We start from the raw sequence: 19,506 nt of genomic DNA on the forward strand, positions 1-19,506 counted from the left end.
CCAGCATATTTCACCTCTGGGCTTAGAAACCTTTAAACTGGCATGATGCTGAGGATTTGGAGACATAATCTCATTTAATTTTCACAATTTTACAAAACCATTATTGTCATTCGCATATTACAGACAAGCAAACTGAGGCCTGAAGATGCTAAGACACTTATTTGCTCAGGGTGACATAGTCCACCTGACTTGTGTGTGGCCATTTTGATAGTGTCATACAATTCATGCTTCCTGATCCCTGGTTTTGTGGCCAGCACTCAGGAAGAAGGTTCTAGGTGGCACCAAAGCCAGTGACATCAGGTGGGGTTGTTGGGTTTGTCATCATAAACCCTGGAGAGAGATTTACAAGAGGTGTCCAGCTGCACCATCTTCTGGTGTTCTTAGCTCACCAAGTGCAGAATCACTTGTTCACTTGTACGTAAGATGTTCAGCAAATACAACTGCCACTCAAGCAGTGCTTCATAAATGTCTCCAATTGTGTGTGTGTGTGTGTGTGTGTGTGTGTGTGTTTTATGGTGGTGCTGGGGATTGAACCCAGGGCCTCATGCATGTGCTCTCCCACGGAGGTACATCCCAGCCCTCTGGGCTTGTTTTTACATTTATATGCATCAACTCCAGTTAGGACACAGGACTGTGTGCATATATATATGTGTGTGTGTGTGTGTGTCTCCACAGCACCATTTCTTCTACTTCTGTTTCCTGGATCATTTAACATATAATTATCTGGATTGCTTTCAGTCACTTGATTACTGAAACAGTGTCTCCAGTATTCTTTGCATCAAAGTGTGTAGCAAATCATGGATTAAATTATTATCAGATTATTCCATTTTGGGCTCTGTCCTGAAAAGTCCAAGTTTGGTCATTTGTTATGGCCTTGAAAGAAAACCACAGAAATTTCCATTCCATTTTAGTTGTCTACTTCATACCATATCTATCAAAACTGAGAGATTAATTTCATGACACAAAACTACCATTTCATCAAAAAGATTAAAATATCCTTTGGTTGGATTACAGTGACATAAGGCAAGGTTCATACACATTTAAGGGTTCCTTTGAAGCCACTTGGAACAAAAAAATACTTTTTCTAAAGTGAAGGTTTTTAAATGATTAATGAAGGCAGCAGAGTGCGTGTCTTCCAGTGGAAATGGGCTGTGGGCTGAGGAGCCTTTCCCTGGCATTGGTGATGCAGCGCCCTGGGTTTATAGTAGAGGTGATGAAAGCAGTTGGCATGTCCTTAGCTCATGTGCAGTCCACACTTGTCTCTTAACCTATCATTTGTTTTTTGGTAGACCGCAGGCTAAATACTTATGCTTTTAAAGATTGTTTTTTTTTTAATTAAATGAAATGAAACTATTTTTAAAAAGCAGCTGTACCTTTTGATGGTATTCCTTGTCCAGAGGCTTCTGAGGGAGTGTTCAGTGACTAGAAGTTGTTTCAAACTTTGAAGACACCCTAAGTGCACACATTGGATACATGGACACTGACCTTGAAATTCCCATCTGTGCTCCAGGGCTGGCCAGCTGAGTTGCTGTGCTTTGCTGTTCTCAGTGAGGTGAAAGGCGGGCTCCCCCTGCCCCCAGGAAGGTTGCATCTCTCCTTTTGCAGGGACAGTGCACTTGTCCTTTCCCTGAGAGTATGGGGTGGGGACAGCTTCCTTTTCTCTTTGGTTGTGGTTTTTCTGTGATGGATGTCCCCAGTGAGTAACAGGAGCCTAGGACACTAGAGGTATGGGCTGTTGCCATGTGGGTCATGGTGTTCCTGGCTCCCGCGTGGCTCCAAAGCCTGCCCAGCCCTGTGTCAGGTGCACGCTACTGCTTTTACTGGGGTCAACAGGTGATGAGGTGGCTTGGCTCTCCCACCATGAGCACGGGTTGCCAGCACCTTCCTGCACATTTCACCCCAAGGATTCTAGTTTGAGGAACGTCTGTCACTGGAAGGGCTCAGCGGTTCTTAGTGTTTTGGGTCTTTATTGGTGTTCACAGGGAAAGCTGATGATGCATGATTGGTTGGCAGTTGGACTTCTCCCTCTGGCCTGCTCTAGCCTGTCCTCACCTGTTCCCCCCTGTCCTCCTATTCTTCCAGTGAACTTGGCAGATGTTCTCCGTACAAGGCCACCTAACCTGCTAATGAAAAGACTGTTTAAGGAATAGTTCCAAATTCATGTTTCCAGAAGAATTAAGCTGAGAATCTTTTAAATGGATCAGTGGGAGCAGGAATTCCAGAGACAGAAAAACGAAAGGTATGGGCACCAGTTTAAAAGGTTTTCACCAAGTGGATGTAGTGGTGCTCACATGTAATCTCAGCAACTTCAGAGGCTTAGGCAGGCAAATACTGAATTCAAGTCCGGCCTGAGCAACCAAGTGAGACCCTGTCTCAAAATAAAAGTGAAAAGGGCTGGGGATGGGGCTCAGTGTTAGAGTGCCCCTGGGTTCTATTCCCAGTACTGCCATCTTCTATGTAGATGACAATCCAGCATCCATTGCCCCTATCCAGAATCAGCATCCAGATGTTCTCTTGTTCACACATCCACACAAGAAGCACTGGTCTTTTGCGGCTGCCTCTTTTAGACTTTGGATGGACCAGATGGAGGGAAGCGTGCTGGTTGTTGATGGAGTTCAATGCTCCAAAGTTCAGCGTTCTCCAAACAGCCAGCAGGTCCCCATGTTTACACGTGGGTTTATGCCTGTACCCTACCTCCCCCCCCCCCCCCCGCCTTGTTACTGTTGAGTGTGGGCAGCAGGAGGGAGAATGGGGAAGGAGGCTTGGGAGACTTCATTAGTGCATGTCCCTGCCTTTCTTTGAGCAATTGCTCTTCCCAGCTGCCGAGTTTTCACGGAGGCCACAGTCACGCTTGGCTGGAGAGGGTGAGGTGGCTGAAGAGCCCGCTCAGAAGCCTTGGCATGGACTGTTGCCTTGGTCACTTGCTTGGGCTTCATGGCTGGAATTATTTGGTCAGTGACTTGAAGCCTGACTGGTTAAGAGCATTGGAGAGAACCTGAGAGGTGGCCAATCTGGGAATGCTCCTGGACAGAGGTGGACGCCCAGGTGGGGGGTGGGGGGCTGGGCTCCTGACTTGGTCCAGTTGGCCTCAGAACTCCTGTGGCCCCTTTCCTGGCTGTAGGTCTTGTCAACACAATGATGTTCACAGAAATGCAGAGCAGCTGATGTGTCCTCTCCCTGTGGTCTTTTTTTTTTAACTTTGTCCTTTTGATTGTGACTTCAGATTTCAGATCTTGCCAGGCTCTTGTTTTGGCTGCTTGTCCCAAAAACTTTGTTTTTAACTTTTAATTATGTAAATGTTTACACATACACAAAAGTACAGTCAATCTCCATGGATCGATCGACCAACACACACACCCGCGCGCGCGCTCTCTCTCTCTCTCTCTCTCTCTCTCTCTCTCTCTCTCTCTCTTGACAGTTACCCATATGGTGTCAAATTCCCTGTATTTTTTTTTAAACTTTATTCTATTTCTTCATTTGTATGTGGTGCTGAGGATCGAACCCAGGGCCTCACATGTGCTAGGCAAGTGATCTACTGCTGAGCTACAGCCCCAGCTGCTGTATTATTTTTTTAGTTATAGATGGACACAGTTTCTTTGTTTTCTTTTTATGTAGTGCTCAAGCAAGCGCTCAACCACTGAGCTACAATCCCAGCCCTTGTCCCTATATTTTTAATGAAAAAAAAAAAAATGAATCTCCTAAAATTTAGTTTTCTCAATGCCAGGCAAGATTTTGATTTATTTGGACTGGCTCTTTTTTTTTTTTAACTTGCATTTATATATGTAAGTTCAAATTTTATTTTATTGTAAATTGGCAAATTCTATTTATGGGGTTCAAAGTGATGTGGACATGTGTATGATGAAATTAAGCTGATTACCATATCCACCACCTCAATACCTGTTCTGTGTGAGACCATTTAAAATTAACTCTTAGTGATTTTGAACTATCCCAATAGGCTATCATTACCATAGTCACCAGGGTACATAAGTTCACAGTTTACTTGATGGATGTCATTGTGACCAACAGCAGAAATGGTGGTGTGAACGGATTCTGAGGTTCTATACAAGATACATGTTTCAAAGCACAGTGGCCACAGGGTGGAAGAGCCACAGGGTGGAAGAAGAGGGCACTCCAGAGGGCAGCAGTGGTGGGCACAGGAGGAGAAGGTCTGGGCTCTCCAGTGGCACCACCCCTGGCCCTTGCACAAGAGAGGACAGAGGAGCCCTGGCCACCTGACCTTTGTGCTTGTTCTTCTGGGCGACATCCTGCTACTCAGTACCCTGGAGTTTGCTATGCAGATGGCCCAACCTGCTTCCTTAGCCTGCTTCCTGCTTCAGGGGCAAAGGGCTCCTCCCAGGGGTGTCCACCCCAGGCCTGAAAGTTGGGGACCCTAGGGCGAGGGATAAGAACTGGATCCAGGTGAGGCACAGCAGCATATGCCTGTCATCCCAGTGGCTTAGGAGATGGAGGCAGAAGGACACAAATTCAAAGCCAGCCTCAGCAACATAGCAAGGCCCTAAGCAACTTAGCAAGATCCTGGCTCAAAATTTTTTTAAAAGCCAGGGACGGTGCTGGGGATGTGGCTCAGTGGTTAAGTGCCTCTGGGTTCAATCCCCAGTGCAAAAAAAGAAAAAAAGAACTAGAGCCAGGCTGGTTGGGTGTCCACCCGTGAGCACAAAGAGGGGTATGAAGCCCGTTGGGGAAGGCAGTGGAGGAGAAGGGGCCAGGCTGGGATGGGGACCTGACCTTCCAGTTCATCCTGGGAGTGTGCTTCTCAAGGTAGGAGGGGAGAATGTATTTTATTTAACAGTTTGTTAGCCTCATTGAAAGCATGCAGGGTGCCAAGCACCACTGGTACTGTGCCCCAGACCCTGCAGATATTCTGTGGGCCTGCTCTGGGTACCTGCATAAGTCTGGGGCTCACTTCTGGAATAATCCTTGGGTGCTTAGTTTCTGTGGCCTTGCTGCTTGAGGACAGGAACTAGTTTCTGTTTTCACTTGAATTGTCTTTCAACCCCTGGAGGCACTCACTTACCACTTCCAGGCCGGGCTGTGTGCCTGCTGGGAGGCAAAATCAGATCCAGCTGGGAGGATGTCTGCTCCTGACCAAGCTGAATGCTTGAAAAACCAAGTCCCCGAGCTGCTTGCCCTTCCTGCTCCCCAGGCCAGCGGACCCAGGGCTGAGTGGGGGCAGATGGGGTCCACCTCTAACAGGAAACAGCCCAGGTGAGGGCTGCCTGCCTTCCAGGCCCCCTGGAGGGGGCTCTCCAGCACTTGCAAGTAAATGGGGGTCATTCTTTCTCAAGGAAAATTAGACAAGTGAATGAAAACCTTTCCGAGTGCGTGTCCTGGTCCTGAGTTCCACCTGCAGAAGCTCATCTCAGGAACAGTCACAGATCACAGCCCGTCTCGCTCAAGGATGTTTATCTCTCGGTGTTTTGCATGTTTTACTGGTTAAACAAACTCTGGTTCAACTTGGCAGTAGCTCCTATTTGATTACCATACGCCAGGTGCTGCTCCAGGTAGTTTACACAGACTGATTTATGTGATCCTTACAATGAGGCAGGGGCTAATGACCTCCATTTTACACTTGGAGAAACTGAGGCACAGAAAGGCATAAGAATTTGCCAGAGCTTCCGCCTCAACTTTGTGGCAGAGTCATGATTTGAAGAAGGCCTGAAGGCTCCAGTGAACAGTGTGTTCAGTAAATTCTCTTCCCTGAGCTGGGGCTGGGGCTCAGCAGTGGAGCACTCGCCTAGCATGTGCGAGGCCCTGGGTTCGATCCTCAGCACCACATTAAGATAAATAAATAAAATAAAGGTATTGTATCTACAACTAAAAAATAAATGTTGTTTAAAAAATTCTCTTTCTTAGTGAAAACGATAAATACATTGGTGTGTGGAAAAGACTCAGCCTGTTCCACAGTCTTGGGCTTCAGGTCTTTTTTTTTTTTGTACTTGTAGATGGACACAAGACCTTTACTTTATTTATTTATTCTTATGTGGTGCTGAGGATCGAACCCAGTACTTCACGTGCGCTAGGCAAGTGCTCTGCCACTGAGCTTCAACCCCAGCCCCTTCTCTTGGGTCTTGAACTCCGGTGCAGTCAGGGAAGACAGGCTTGCAGGTGACTGTGGTGCACCAGCACGGTCCCTCCAGTTGTGGCAGGGTTTCATCTGACACACGCCTTCATAGAGGAGGCTCGTACTTGGGGATCCCATCACCCACTTTCTGAGGGTGGGGTGTGCAACTTTACCAAGGGCAAGCTCGATGTTTGAGAAGGAGCAGGCTTCAAGCCTATGCTCCAAGAGGGAGATCTGGGTCCCCAAGTTGGTCCCATTCTTCCATGTGGATGTCCCAGCGCCTGGCACAGAGCCCCATGCGGCCTCAGGGTGCTGAAGAACGAGCCCGATCCCCCAGTGCAGAGGAAGAGGACCCCAGGCTCCAGGGGAACATTCAGAACATGAGGAGTGTCCGATAGGTGCAGTGTTGAGCCGGGTGGTCCCTGAGGGCTCCGGGGTGATCCCTAAGGGCTCCGGGGTGATCCGTGAGGGCTCCTGGGTTTTGAGATGGGAGAAGTCCCTAAGCGAGGTGCCAAACGCTGTAGGAGCAGACCTACCTGCCCCTGTTGGCTGTTCTGGGCAGGAATTGCTCTGCCAGGGGAGTGGACATGCTTTGCACCAAGGTGGTGCTAAGCAGGTGCCAGCACCTCTCCAAGGGCCCGCACAGGAAGGCTGTGCGCACCTGGCTGGTCCTGTGGGCCACAGCCATCTGCACTGTGGCATTAAGAGACTGGCAGGATGCCACTTGCTGGTAAAGCTTCCTGGTTCAGAAAATGCCTCAGAACCGGAGGATTCCTTTGATGAGTATCTGCCCTGGAGGGCAGCGTGTTCCCGGTGGGACCCATGACCCAGATTGCAAGAGCAGATTCTAAGTACACAAGTGGAAGTCTGAGCTTAATCTTAAGGCAGTTTTGGGGGATATGGGGCTCCTGGTGAGGTGTGAGATGTCACGGGAACTGGCACTTCGTTCTCTTCCTGGGTCTGTGCCCAGTCTGCCTGGCACCCCCAGGCTGATGGCCATCCGTCCTGCTTTCCTGGAACCCCTCCTAGTGTGATGGCGAGCCTCTGCGCTGTGTCTCTGGAGTCCCTGGAGTGCATCTGTGAAGCCACGCACACCCTGGGGACAGCGACCCTCCCCTCCCCTCCGCCCTTGGCTGGCCATGGGCCCCCCCCCACCCGTATGGAACTTTGGTCCCATGCGCTCTGCCTGCTTCAGCTCCACAGGCTGTCCTGCTGAGGTCCAGTGGAGGCCTGGGCTGGCAGCTGGAAGGTGACCCTGCAGTCCTGGTTTTTCCCGCCCAGCTGGCCTTTCGTGAACACAGAGGCAGGCATCGGTGTTGTGACCACTTGGCATTGACTGGTGGAAGCGATCTTATTCAGAAGAAATAAACGCTTCCTTCCTGTCTTCGGAGCTGACCTTAGGATGCCCAGTGGATCCCACCCCCAAGCCCCTGTCTCCTCCTCCGCCTGTTGGCAGCTGACGGCAGGGAACAAAGGTGGCTGCTCCATCTGTAGGTGAAGCTGACACGGATGAACAGCCCTGGGCTCTGGGGACCCGTCTCTGTGCTGTTCTGCCATCCTGGTCCCAGCCTCTCTCCAGCTGTAGAGTCACCAACCTTTTCTTCCCTAGAGGAAGCGTGTGCCTGGCCAAAAGCAAATACTGGAGCTGTGGGTCTTTTGAAGAGAGATTGCTGCCTGCTTCACCCTCTGGCCTACAAACATTTCCTATAGTGGTGACTGTTGTGACCACAGTGACCAGGTGAGGGACAACCTAGCCTTCAGAGGTTTGACTTTGAATCCTTCTCTCCTCCTTGTCAATCAACAAGTACTGCTTGGAAAACTGACCATCTGTCTACACTGTTGAGGGCCACAGCCGGGTCGGATGACGCATGGCATTTTTGCCAGGAGTAGTGGTTGAGAGGTGACTTGAGTTCCGCTTGAGCTCTCGCGGGGATTCCCGGAGAGTTTCCATTGGTTGGGGAAGTGCCGGAGGAGGGATATTTCCGGTTGCTGGTTCGTGGAGGAGCCGCGTGGTGTTCGGGGGAGTTCCCGGGAGCGTGTGTGGAGTGTGCTGGTGGAGTTCAGAAATAAAGTTTGTTCCTGCTTCAGTGGCTCGTGATTTGTGCCCAGCCAGACTGCGGTACTATACCACCTGGAGGTCTAGTTAAAATGCAAGCCGTGCCTCAGTTGCTTGGGGTGCAGTTTGGGGGTGCAGTCCATACTTCTTGAAAGCCCCTGGGTGATGCTGTTCCATGGACCGCATGTAGCTAAGGTTCATCAGCGGCTTGGGAGAGACCTGAACTGTTTATGCTGTCCCCCTTGGGAAAGACAACCAAGCCTTCCAGACCTTGGAATCTTTATCTGAAAATAAGTGAATTTCAATTGATACTGCCTTTCCTGTTCTTGAGATTACATGTACCTTTTTTTTGGTAGTGCTGGGGTTGAACCCAGGGCCTCATGCATGTGAGGCAAGAGCCTTATCACTGACCCACATCCCCAGACCTCCAGTGTGTGTTTAAAAAGAGCTGGGTGTGATGGTGCATATCTGTAAGGTCAGGAGGCTGAGACAGGAGGATCACGAGTTCAAAGTCAGCCTCAGCAACTTAGCAGGGCCCTAAGCAACTCAATGAGACCCTGTCTCTAAATAAAATCTAAAAAGGGTTAGGGATGTGGCTGAGTGGTGAAGTGCCCCTGGGTTCAATCCCCATTACAGAGAGAGAGAGAGAGAGAGAGAGAGAGAGAGAGAGAGAGAGAGAAGGAGAAGGAGGAGGAGGAGGAGGAGGAGGAGGAGGAGGAGGAGGAGGAGGAGGAGGAGGAGGAGGAGGGCGGGAGGGGAGGGGAGGGGAGGGAGGAGAGAGGGGAGAGGGGAGGGGAGAGAGGAGACGGGGGAGTGAGCGGGGAGGGGGGCTTAATCACCAAGGATATGCACATCACTACTTCACTCACCTACAAGTTTAAACTATCCAGAAATTTAGGAGAAGTTTAGGAGAAGTGATGTGGCAAGGTTCCTTATAAGAAAGTCAGAGCTCAGCCTTGAAATCTCGTGCTCTGTGATTTCCTTGATCTCTACTTATGGGTTAATGAAAATACATGAGATTCTCTCAGATTCTGCCAGGTCCCTATCACTTGCAAAAACTTATAAAAGCAATGGCACTTTCAGCTTAAATAGAACACCAAGTAAAGTGTTCACTAGTGTATTATAAACTGTGCTAACTTCAGGCAGATTATCAAGAGTCCAAGTTTCATTATTGTACAGCTAAAAAAATAACTGGAGGGCTCGGGTTGTATGCAAGCCGTGCCTCAGTTGCTTGAGGTGGAGTTGGGGGGCTGCAGTCCATACTTCTTGAAAGCCCCTGGGTAGAGCACTTGCCTAGCATGTGCAAGGCACTGGGTTCGATTCTGAACACCACATATAAATAAATGAAAAAAATAAAGATCCACCTAAAAAAATAAAATAACTGGGCTGCCGTTTGGCTAGGGAGGGGGCAGTTCGTGTACCTGGGAATGTGTGATCTTTTTTCGTCTGTTGTAACTTGGCCTCACCAGAAGTCTTGCCAGTGGCTGACAAAGTGTGGACACTTTAAGAGAGGAGGGTCTCTGCGGTTCCTGCTACAGGACTCAATGGAGCCCAGTGGCATGTTGCTGGCAGAGATGAGCTGCTTGCAGCAGGACATGTGCTCTGGGCGCAGGACAGTGAGGCTTGCTCTCAGTGTCGGGGGTGTGGATAAAGAAAGGAATATTAGAAAGTCAGGGCTGGGGTGACTGGCTGCCACTGGGCCCCAGCCAGGCCCTTGTAATGGTCCATGGGGCGGGGGGGGGGCTGGCCTGTGCCTCTCCTGTCCCTGGGACCACCAGGAGGGCAGGGGACCAGGTCTCAATCACATCTGGGTGGTAATTGGGGGCCAGGGTGGAGGTGTAAGGAAAAATTCCATGTTGGAATGCGTCTCCGGCCAGCAGAATCTTATGTTTCAGAGGGCCACCTGCTTCGTCCAGACCAACCATGGAAACAGTCCCTTTGAATGAGGACTGAAAGACTTTGTCTGGTTCTATAAGTTGATTTTAACCCTGAAGCAATAGAACTTAACTTTTTTTCCCTTCTATTTTAGTTTTGCTGTTTACTGACAGGTAAGAAGTGTGATTTTGAATAGGTTGTTAAAAAGGCACTGGGTTCGATTCTGGGGGTACCCCAGAGTCTCTGTGGTAACACAGAAGTCTTGGCCTCCTATAAGGTCCCCTGGGGTCCAGGATAGGGGCTCCTCCTCCCTCTCCCTGCCCACTTTTCCAAGCTGCCAGTTTGTGTCCAGATCTGCCCTCGGGCCCTTTCCTAACTCATCAAGGCTCCCTACTGGCTGCAGGCTGCCCTGGGGAGACCCTGGTAAAAGCTCCCTGACTTGTGTGGTGGAGATGAGATTTCCGATTGTGGTTTTTTTTTTTTTTTTTTTTTTTTTTTTTGTGGCATGCTGGGGGTGGAACCCAAGCCTTGAGCATGCTAGACAAGTAGAAAAAACTTAAAAGACCTTTGTCCTGTCAGCTTAAGGATAAAAAATAACACATTGAACCAAAAGAGTCATTGTTCTAATTTCATGAATGTCTGGAATCTTACAGAATGCAATGACTATTCTCCACCTAATTTTTTAAAACAATATTACTTTCCATTGGATATAAAATATAATTAATGATTTTAAGTGGTGTTGAGGATCTGTAGCAGTGCCTCACACAGGTGAGGCAAGTGCTTTTAAATTGAGATACACATGCAGCCCATTCAAGAAAATGTGTCCCCAACTCTGTGATGAACTATTTTGTCCACTATGGAGCTATGTTTGTAGCTTATCTCTAAAACATGGGATCAGAATCGTAAGACCAGATATATGAAATGGGGAAACAGAATGAAATTCTGCTGTGCATACAACGTCTCCTGGCCTTCTGGGCTTGACTTGCTAACACTTCCCTTGTAGGTTTCTGGTTCACTTGGCTGTCAGGAAAATTTGGTTACTGAGAGCATATTGGAATGTTACCTTCTGAGACAAATAAGTTCAGAAGCAAGACTTGATGGGGTCCCATGGCAAAGGTCCTTTGGGGAACCCCCCAGCCGCGGGCCTTCCTAGAGGGCTGCCATCTTGGCTCCTGTTTTTCCCCTCCTGTGCCCTGGAAGGCTTTGGGTGTGGATGATAAGAGAGCTGGGTCTGGGATTAATTTGGTGTTCTCCAGATGGACTCAGGGCAAGTAGGTGATATCAGAGTGGAGAATGTTGGTGACCCCAGGGCTATGAGATAAGCTGGATAGTGGTTCATTCTCACAGTGAGTTCATAAATGGGCTGCTTTTCAGTGTCCCCAAATCAGTGGCCTTCCCATACACCAGCATTCACCAGTTAGAGGGTGCAGTGGGGGAAAAGGTCCCCTCTCCACAGTTTCTGGGAGTAAATGAAATATGTGAGGCTGAGAAGAAGAAGGCTATGCAACTTGACGGACGCTAGGATCCATGGAAGGGACACCATGTTCTTGGGGTGGGACCACCAGGACTGTGAAGAGGCCCGTTCCATTTCATCCATAGACACAGGTCCCTGAGTAAAATCCAGCCAAGTTCCAGCAGAGGGCTTATGTTAAGTGTAACAGGCTGGTTTTAAAGTGTGTCTGGAACTCCTGCACCTGAAAATTCTGACCCTCCCCTCCCATTTGGGTTCTTGGAAACCCCAACCAGCAGATGCATGACCTGAATCGTACTGGTTCTTCTCTGTTCTTAAACCCCAGCAGGTCCAGCCACTCTGCAGCCACCTCCAGAACCCAGCCTCTCTCTGCGTGGTGCAGCTGCCTCCCGACTAGCCCAATGGCTGCTGGTGAGGCCTGCAGACCCGGCCCACTCCGCCCTGCTCTTTCTTCTCCTTTTCTAGGGCTTGCCCCCCGCCCCCAGCAGCCTGACTTGTTCTTGCTATTCCACCTGCCCCCAGCGCCCTTCCCCGGGGTCTGCCTGGCTGCCTCCTCCGCATCCAGGGCTCAGCCTGGTGACTTCAGCTGGACCTTCCTGAGCTCGGTAGCTGTGCTGGCCTGTGGTCTGTTCCATTGCCTGCTTTCCTTTCTTTGTAATGGAATACCGTGTGTGTGTGTTCTGTTACCCACCACAGCCACAGCGGTGCATGGGCACTGGATTGTGTCCCCCAGACTTGTGTGAATGGAGTACTTGTTTATTTAAAAGTCTAGCTGGGAGCAATGGCATAGCTATAATCCCAGCAACTCGAGAGGCCGAGGCAGGAGCATTGCAAATTTGAGGCCTCAGCAACCTTATGAAACCCTGTCTTGAAAGGAAGGAAGCAGGGGAGGGAGAGAGGAAGGGAAAGAAGGAAGAAAGGAAAGAAGAGGAAGAGAAAGAGAGGAAGGAAGGAGGGAAGGGAGGAAGGAAGGAAGGAAGGAAGGAGGAAAGAAAGGGAATGGTGCTGGGGTCGTAGCTCAGTGGCCCCGGCCCTGGGTTCGGTCCAGGAGGGGCCGGGGTTTGCTCAGGGGCCTTGCCCAGTGGACAGTGCAGGTGAACATTATCCAGGTGAACATTCAGAATGCCCAGCCCTGCTTGGCAGGTCCCTGAGCAAAGGAGGAGGGCGGCAGGACAGGCCACTGCTCCTCGTCCAGGGAGTGTGGTCTTCACAGTGGTTCATGCCAGGGACAGCACCATGGCTGTCAGTCTAGTAGCCCCACAGGTCCAGGTTCCTTATGAAAACTGTGTATACATAGATCTCAGGGCTCACAAACATGTCCCGTTACAAAGGTCACCCCTGAGGCCCCAAGCCGGGTGTCCCATTGAGGTTCTGATTCACTTATGGATGTTTTCTGTCCAGAGGCAGTTTGTCAATTAGTTGTTTTTTTTTGTTTTTTTTTTTTGTTTTTTTTAACCATAAGAAGTGTTGAGGGGAATGCTAAGATGGCGGCGATGGGAGTGCATCACCCCAGTATGCCGCGTCACTGTGCAGGAGAAAGACGAGGTGAAACGGCTGAAGGCTACCTTGTTGGGAATTTCCAGTGAAATTGAGGTGCTCCAGAATCTAGAGGACGGATTTACATCGCACGGGGTTTGGCTGCGGGGGCTCGGTCGCGGGCGATTTCTCCGCACGGAGGGTAGCAGAGCCTGGTCGGCGGACCGCCCCGCAGATGGAGTCTGCTGAGTAGCGGCGAGGTACCGGAGCGGGAGTACAGCGATGCAGATTCTGGGGGCTCCTGCCAGTGGTGCAATAGCCGTGCTTAGTGCTGAGTTCCGGCTTTGAGACAGAGGAGAGAAGCGGTCCAGTTCGGTTCTCGACACCGGTCGGACCACGGAGGAGGACAGCAGCCGCCATCTTGGAGAGCTGATGTAATCATCCCTGTTTTCTACTGATCTCAGCTCATTCAACTATGGAACAGGTGATTTCAGGCTGGTATTTGCCTGTATCTCGCAGACAGATCGCTCAGGCTCGGAATGGAGAACCTGAGGAAAATACTCCTCAGGGCTCGCTCCTGGCAAGGCGTGCGCCGGGCTTTGAGCGGCTGGATTCTGGTTCCCGGGGCTGCTTTGGCCCAGGGCTGGGGAACCTGCGGGGACTGCGTGCTGAGGCCAGCTCCAAGTGGAACGTGCGCTGAGGGGCGGCTGGGCTCTGACTCCCGGAACAGTTTTGGCCCGGGGCTGGGGAGCCCGCGGGGACTGTGTCTTTGGGCCTGCTCCTAGCGGAGCGTGCACCGAGCTGGGAGAGTTTGGAGCGGCCGGGCTCGGGCTCCCGGGGCTGCTTTGGCCTGGGGCTGGGGAACCCGCGGGGGTCGCTCTGTGGAGCCTGCTCCTAGCGGAGCGTGGCTGGGATCGGAGAGGCCGGGTTCTGGCTCCCGAAGCTGCTTTGGCCCAGGGCTGGGGAACCTGCGGGGACTGCTTCTCGGTCCAGGTCCTGCTGGGTGCTGTGGGGGCCTGGGGGGCAGAGTGGAGCTGCCGCCTGCGCCCAGAGCAGGCCAAGTGACCTGCCGGCGTGGTATCACGACACCCCAACTGCAGCTGGGGCCGAGGAGAGTAGCCGCCCACGCCTGGAACAGGACCAGCGACCTGACGGCGCGGTAGTCAAATCATCCCATTTGGAGTGGGGGCTGTGCAGAGCCACCATCTGAGCCTGCAAGGTAGGCAGACCTGCGACCCACTGGCAGGACAGGCCCGGCAGCCTGCCAGTGTGGGTGGACAAGTAGCACTGAGGCAGTCACGTCACACTGGTTGGAGTGGGGGTAGAGCAGAGCCGCCGCCCGTGTCTGGAAAAGGCCCAGCGACCCGTTGGAGAGGCAGTCAGGTACCCCCACTGGGAGTGGGGGCTGAGCAGAACTGCCGCCCGAGCCCGCAAGGTAGGCAGAACTGCAACCCACCGGCGGAACAGGCTTAGAGGCCAACCAGCGTGGTAGACACGTCACACCAATTGGAGTAGGGGCGGAGCAGAGCTGCTGCCCACATCCGGATCAGGACCAACGACCCGGGGGCGTGGTAGTTACGTCTCCACAATTGGAGTGGGGGCAGAGCAGAGCTGCCACCCGTGCCCGCAGGGTGGGCAGACCTGCGACCAACCAGCGTGGTAGATAGATCACCCTAATTAGAGGAGGAGCACAGCCACTACCCGCCCTGCAAGGGAGATCTCCCAACTATACAAGAGCAATATAAATAAATAGGGGGAAAATTTCAAAAACACAACAGTTTCACCAAGCAGAAAGAAACGCAAGCAGTATGAAAAGACAAGGAAAGAAAGGACCACAAGCAATGCAGGTCAACTCAACTTTAGAAGAGGTAATAGCTGCAACAGATGGAATGTCAGATAAAGAGTTCAGGATATACATGCTTCAGATGATCTGGAGTCTCAAGGGAGACATGAGACAGCAAAATCAGTCAATGAAAGATCACTTTGACAAGGAACTACATAAACAAATACAGGAAGTAAAAGATCAATTTCACAGGGAGATAGAGGTAATAAAAAACAAACAAATAGAAATCCTAGAAATGCAGGAAGCAATAAACCAACTTAAAACCTCAATTGACAATACTACCAGCAGAGTAGATCACTTAGAAGATAGAACATCAGACAATGAAGACAAAGTATTTCAACTTGAAAAGAACATAGACAGCTCAGCAGAACATCCAAGAAATATGGGATAACATTAAAAGGCCAAACTTAAGAGTCATTGGGATACAGGAAGGCACAGAGCTCCAAACCAAAGGAATAAACAATCTATTCAATGAAATAATACGAGAAAACTTCCCAGACCTGAAGAATGAAACAGAATCCCAAATCCTAGAAGCCTACAGGACGCCGAATGTGCAAAATCATAAGAGATCCACACCTAGACACATTATAATGAAGATGCCCAACATACAGAATAAGGAGAGAATTTTAAAAGCTACAAGAGAAAGGAAGCAGATTACATTTAGGGGTAAACCAATCAGGATAACAGCTGATCTCTCAACACAGACTCTGAAAGCTAGAAGATCCTGGAATAACATATTTCAAACACTGAAAGAAAATGGGTTCCAGCCAAGAATCGTGTATCCGGCGAAATTAAGCTTCAGGATGGAAGATGAAATTAAAACCTTCCACGATAAACAAAAGTTAAAAGAATTTGCAGCTAGAAAACCATCTCTTCAAAAAATCCTTGGCAAAACATTACAGGAAGAGGAAATGGAAAATAACATTGAAAACCAACAGTGGGAGGTAGGACAGTAAAGGGGGGAAAGTAATCAAAGAGGAAAACAAATCAGGTTTAGTAACATTAATAAACAAATATGGCTGGAGGAACAAACCATATCTCAATAATAACCCTAAATGTTAATGGCTTAAACTCACCAATTAAGAGACACAGGCTAGTTGAATGGATCACAAAACAAGACCCAACAATATGCTGCCTACAGGAGACGCATTTGATAGGAAAAGATATACATAGATTGAAGGTGAAAGGTTGGGAAAAATCATTCCACTCATATGGACTGCGGAAACAAGCAGGAGTGTCCATACTCATATCAAATAAAATAGATTTCAAGCCAAAGTTAATCAAAAGGGATAAAGAGGGACACTGCATACTGCTCAAGGGAACCATACACCAACAAGACATAACAATCATAAATATATATGCCCCAAACAATGGTGCAGCTATGTTCATCAAGCAAACTCTTCTCAAGTTCAAGAGTCTAATAGACCACCATACAATAATCATGGGAGACTTCAACACACCTCTCTCACCACTGGACAGATCTTCCAAACAAAAGTTAAATAAGGAAACTATAGAACTCAATAACACAATTAACAACCTGGACTTAATTGACATATATAGAATATACCACCCAACATCAAGTAGTTACACTTTTTTTCTCAGCAGCACATGGATCCTTCTCAAAAATAGATCATATATTATGTCACAGGGCATCTCTTAGACAATATAAAGGAGTAGAGATAATACCATGCATCTTATCTGATCATAATGGAATGAAACTGAAAATCAACGATAAAAGAAGGAAGGAAAAATCATGCATCACTTGGAGAATGAACAATAGGTTACTGAATGATCAATGGGTTATAGAAGACATTAAGGAGGAAATTAAAAATTTCTTAGAGTTAAATGAAAACACAGACACAACATATCGGAATCTATGGGACACATTGAAAGCAGTTCTAAGAGGAAAATTCATTGCTTGGAGCTCATTCCTTAAAAAAAGAAAAAACCAACAAATAAATGATCACATACTTCATCTCAAAATCCTAGAAAAAGAAGAGCAAAACAACAGCAAAAGAAGTAGAAGGCAAGAAATAATTAAAATCAGAGCTGAAATTAATGAAATCGAAACAAAAGAAACAATTGAAAAAATTGACAAAACTAAAAGTTGGTTCTTTGAAAAAATAAATAAAATCGACAGACCCTTAGCCATGCTAACGAAGAAAAGAAGAGAGAGAACCCAAATTACTAGCATACGGGATGAAAAAGGCAATATCACAACAGACACTTCAGAAATACAGAAGATAATCAGAAATTATTTTGAATCCTTATACTCCAATAAAATACAAGATAGTGAAGGCATCGATAAATTTCTTAAGTCATATGATCTGCCCAGATTGAGTCAGGAAGATATAGACAACCTAAACAGACCAATAACAATAGAGGAAATAGAAGAAACCATCAAAAGACTACCAACTAAGAAAAGCCCAGGACCGGATGGGTATACAGCAGAGTTTTACAAAATCTTTAAAGAGGAACTAACACCAATACTTTTCAAGCTATTTCAGGAAATAGAAAAAGAGGGAGAACTTCCAAATACATTCTACGAGGCCAACATCACCCTGATGCCTAAACCAGACAGAGACACTTCAAAGAAAGAAAACTACAGACCAATATCTCTAATGAACCTAGATGCAAAAATCCTCAATAAAATTCTGGCGAATCGGATTCAAAAACATATCAAAAAAATTATACACCATGATCAAGTAGGATTCATCCCTGGGATGCAAGGCTGGTTCAATATATGGAAATCAATAAATGTTATTCACCACATCAATAGACTTAAAAATAAGAACCATACGATCATCTCGATAGATGCAGAAAAAGCATTCGACAAAGTACAGCATCCCTTTATGTTCAAAACACTAGAAAAATTAGGGATAACAGGATCATACCTCAACATTGTAAAAGCAATCTATGATAAGCCACAGGCCAGCATCATTCTGAATGGTGAAAAATTGAAGGCATTCCCTCTAAGATCTGGTACAAGACAGAGATGCCCTCTCTCACCACTTCTGTTCAACATAGTCCTCGAAACACTGGCCAGAGCAATTAGACAGACGAAAGAAATTAAAGGCATAAAAATAGGAAAAGAAGAACTTAAATTATCACTATTTGCAGATGATATGATTCTATACCTAACAGACCCAAAAGGGTCTACAAAGAAACTATTAGAGCTAATAAATGAATTCAGCAAAGTGGCAGGATATAAAATCAACACGCATAAATCAAATGCATTCCTGTATATCAGCGACAAATCCTCTGAAACGGAAATGAGGACAACTACTCCATTCACAATATCCCCCCCAAAAATAAAATACTTGGGAATCAACCTAACAAAAGAGGTGAAAGACCTATACAATGAAAACTACAGAACCCTAAAGAGAGATATAGAAGAAGACCTCAGAAGATGGAAAAATATACCCTGTTCATGGATAGGCAGAACTAACATCATCAAAATGGCGATATTAACAAAAGTTCTCTATAAGTTCAATGCTATGCCAATCAAAATCCCAACAGCATTTCTTGTAGAAATAGATAAAACAATCATGAAATTCATATGGAATAATAAAAGACCCAGAATAGCAAAAACAATGCTAAGCAGGAAGTGTGAATCAGGCGGTATAACGATACCAGACTTCAAACTATACTACAGAGCAATAGTAACAAAAACAGCATGGTACTGGTACCAAAACAGGCGAGTGGACCAATGGTACAGAATAGAGGACACAGTAACCAATCCACAAAACTACAACTATCTTATATTTGATAAAGGGGCTAAAAGCATGCAATGGAGAAAGGATAGCATCTTCAACAAATGGTGTTGGGAAAACTGGAAATCCATTTGCATCAAAATGAAACTGAATCCCTTTCTCTCGCCATGCACAAAACTTAACTCAAAATGGATCAAGGAGCTTGATATTAAATCAGAGACACTGCATCTGATAGAAGAAAAAGTTGGCTATGATCTACATATTGTGGGGTTGGGCTCCAAATTCCTTAATAGGACACCCATAGCACAAGAGTTAATAACAAGAATCAACAAATGGGACTTACTCAAACTAAAAAGTTTTTTTCTCAGCAAAAGAAACAATAAGAGAGATAAACAGGGAGCCTACATCCTGGGAACAAATCTTTACTCCACACACTTCAGATAGAGCCCTAATATCCAGAGTATACAAAGAACTCAAAAAATTAGACAATAAGATAACAAATAACCTAATCAACAAATGGGCCAAGGACCTGAACAGACACTTCTCAGAGGACATACAATCAATCAATAAGTACATGAAAAAATGCTCACCATCGCTAGCAGTCAGAGAAATGCAAATCAAAACCACCCTAAGATACCATCTCACTCCAGTAAGATTGGCAGCCATTAAGAAGTCCAACAACAACAAGTGCTGGCGAGGATGCGGGGAAAAGGGTACACTTGTTCATTGTTGGTGGGACTGCAAATTGGTGCAGCCAATTTGGAAAGCAGTATGGAGATTTCTTGGAAAGCTGGGAATGGAACCACCATTTGACCCAGCTATTCCCCTTCTCGGTCTATTCCCTAAAGACCTAATAAGAGCATGCTACAGGGACACTGCTACATCGATGTTCATAGCAGCACAATTCACAATAGCAAGATTGTAGAACCAACCTAGATGCCCTTCAATAGATGAATGGATAAAAAAATGTGGCATTTATACACAATGGAG

The 19,506-nt window shown here is 47.6% G+C and overlaps 1 protein-coding gene across 6 annotated transcripts in view; it reads left to right on the plus strand.

Moving 5' to 3' along the window:
- The window catches only part of SYNJ2 (synaptojanin 2), a 103,146-nt gene that overhangs the window by 979 nt on the left and 82,661 nt on the right, over positions 1-19,506 (plus strand). The gene's annotated exons all lie outside the window — the stretch shown is intronic.

This window comes from Spermophilus citellus, assembly GCF_964194105.1.
Source record: "Spermophilus citellus genome assembly, chromosome: 5".
In the NCBI taxonomy this organism is placed as follows: domain Eukaryota; kingdom Metazoa; phylum Chordata; class Mammalia; order Rodentia; family Sciuridae; genus Spermophilus; species Spermophilus citellus.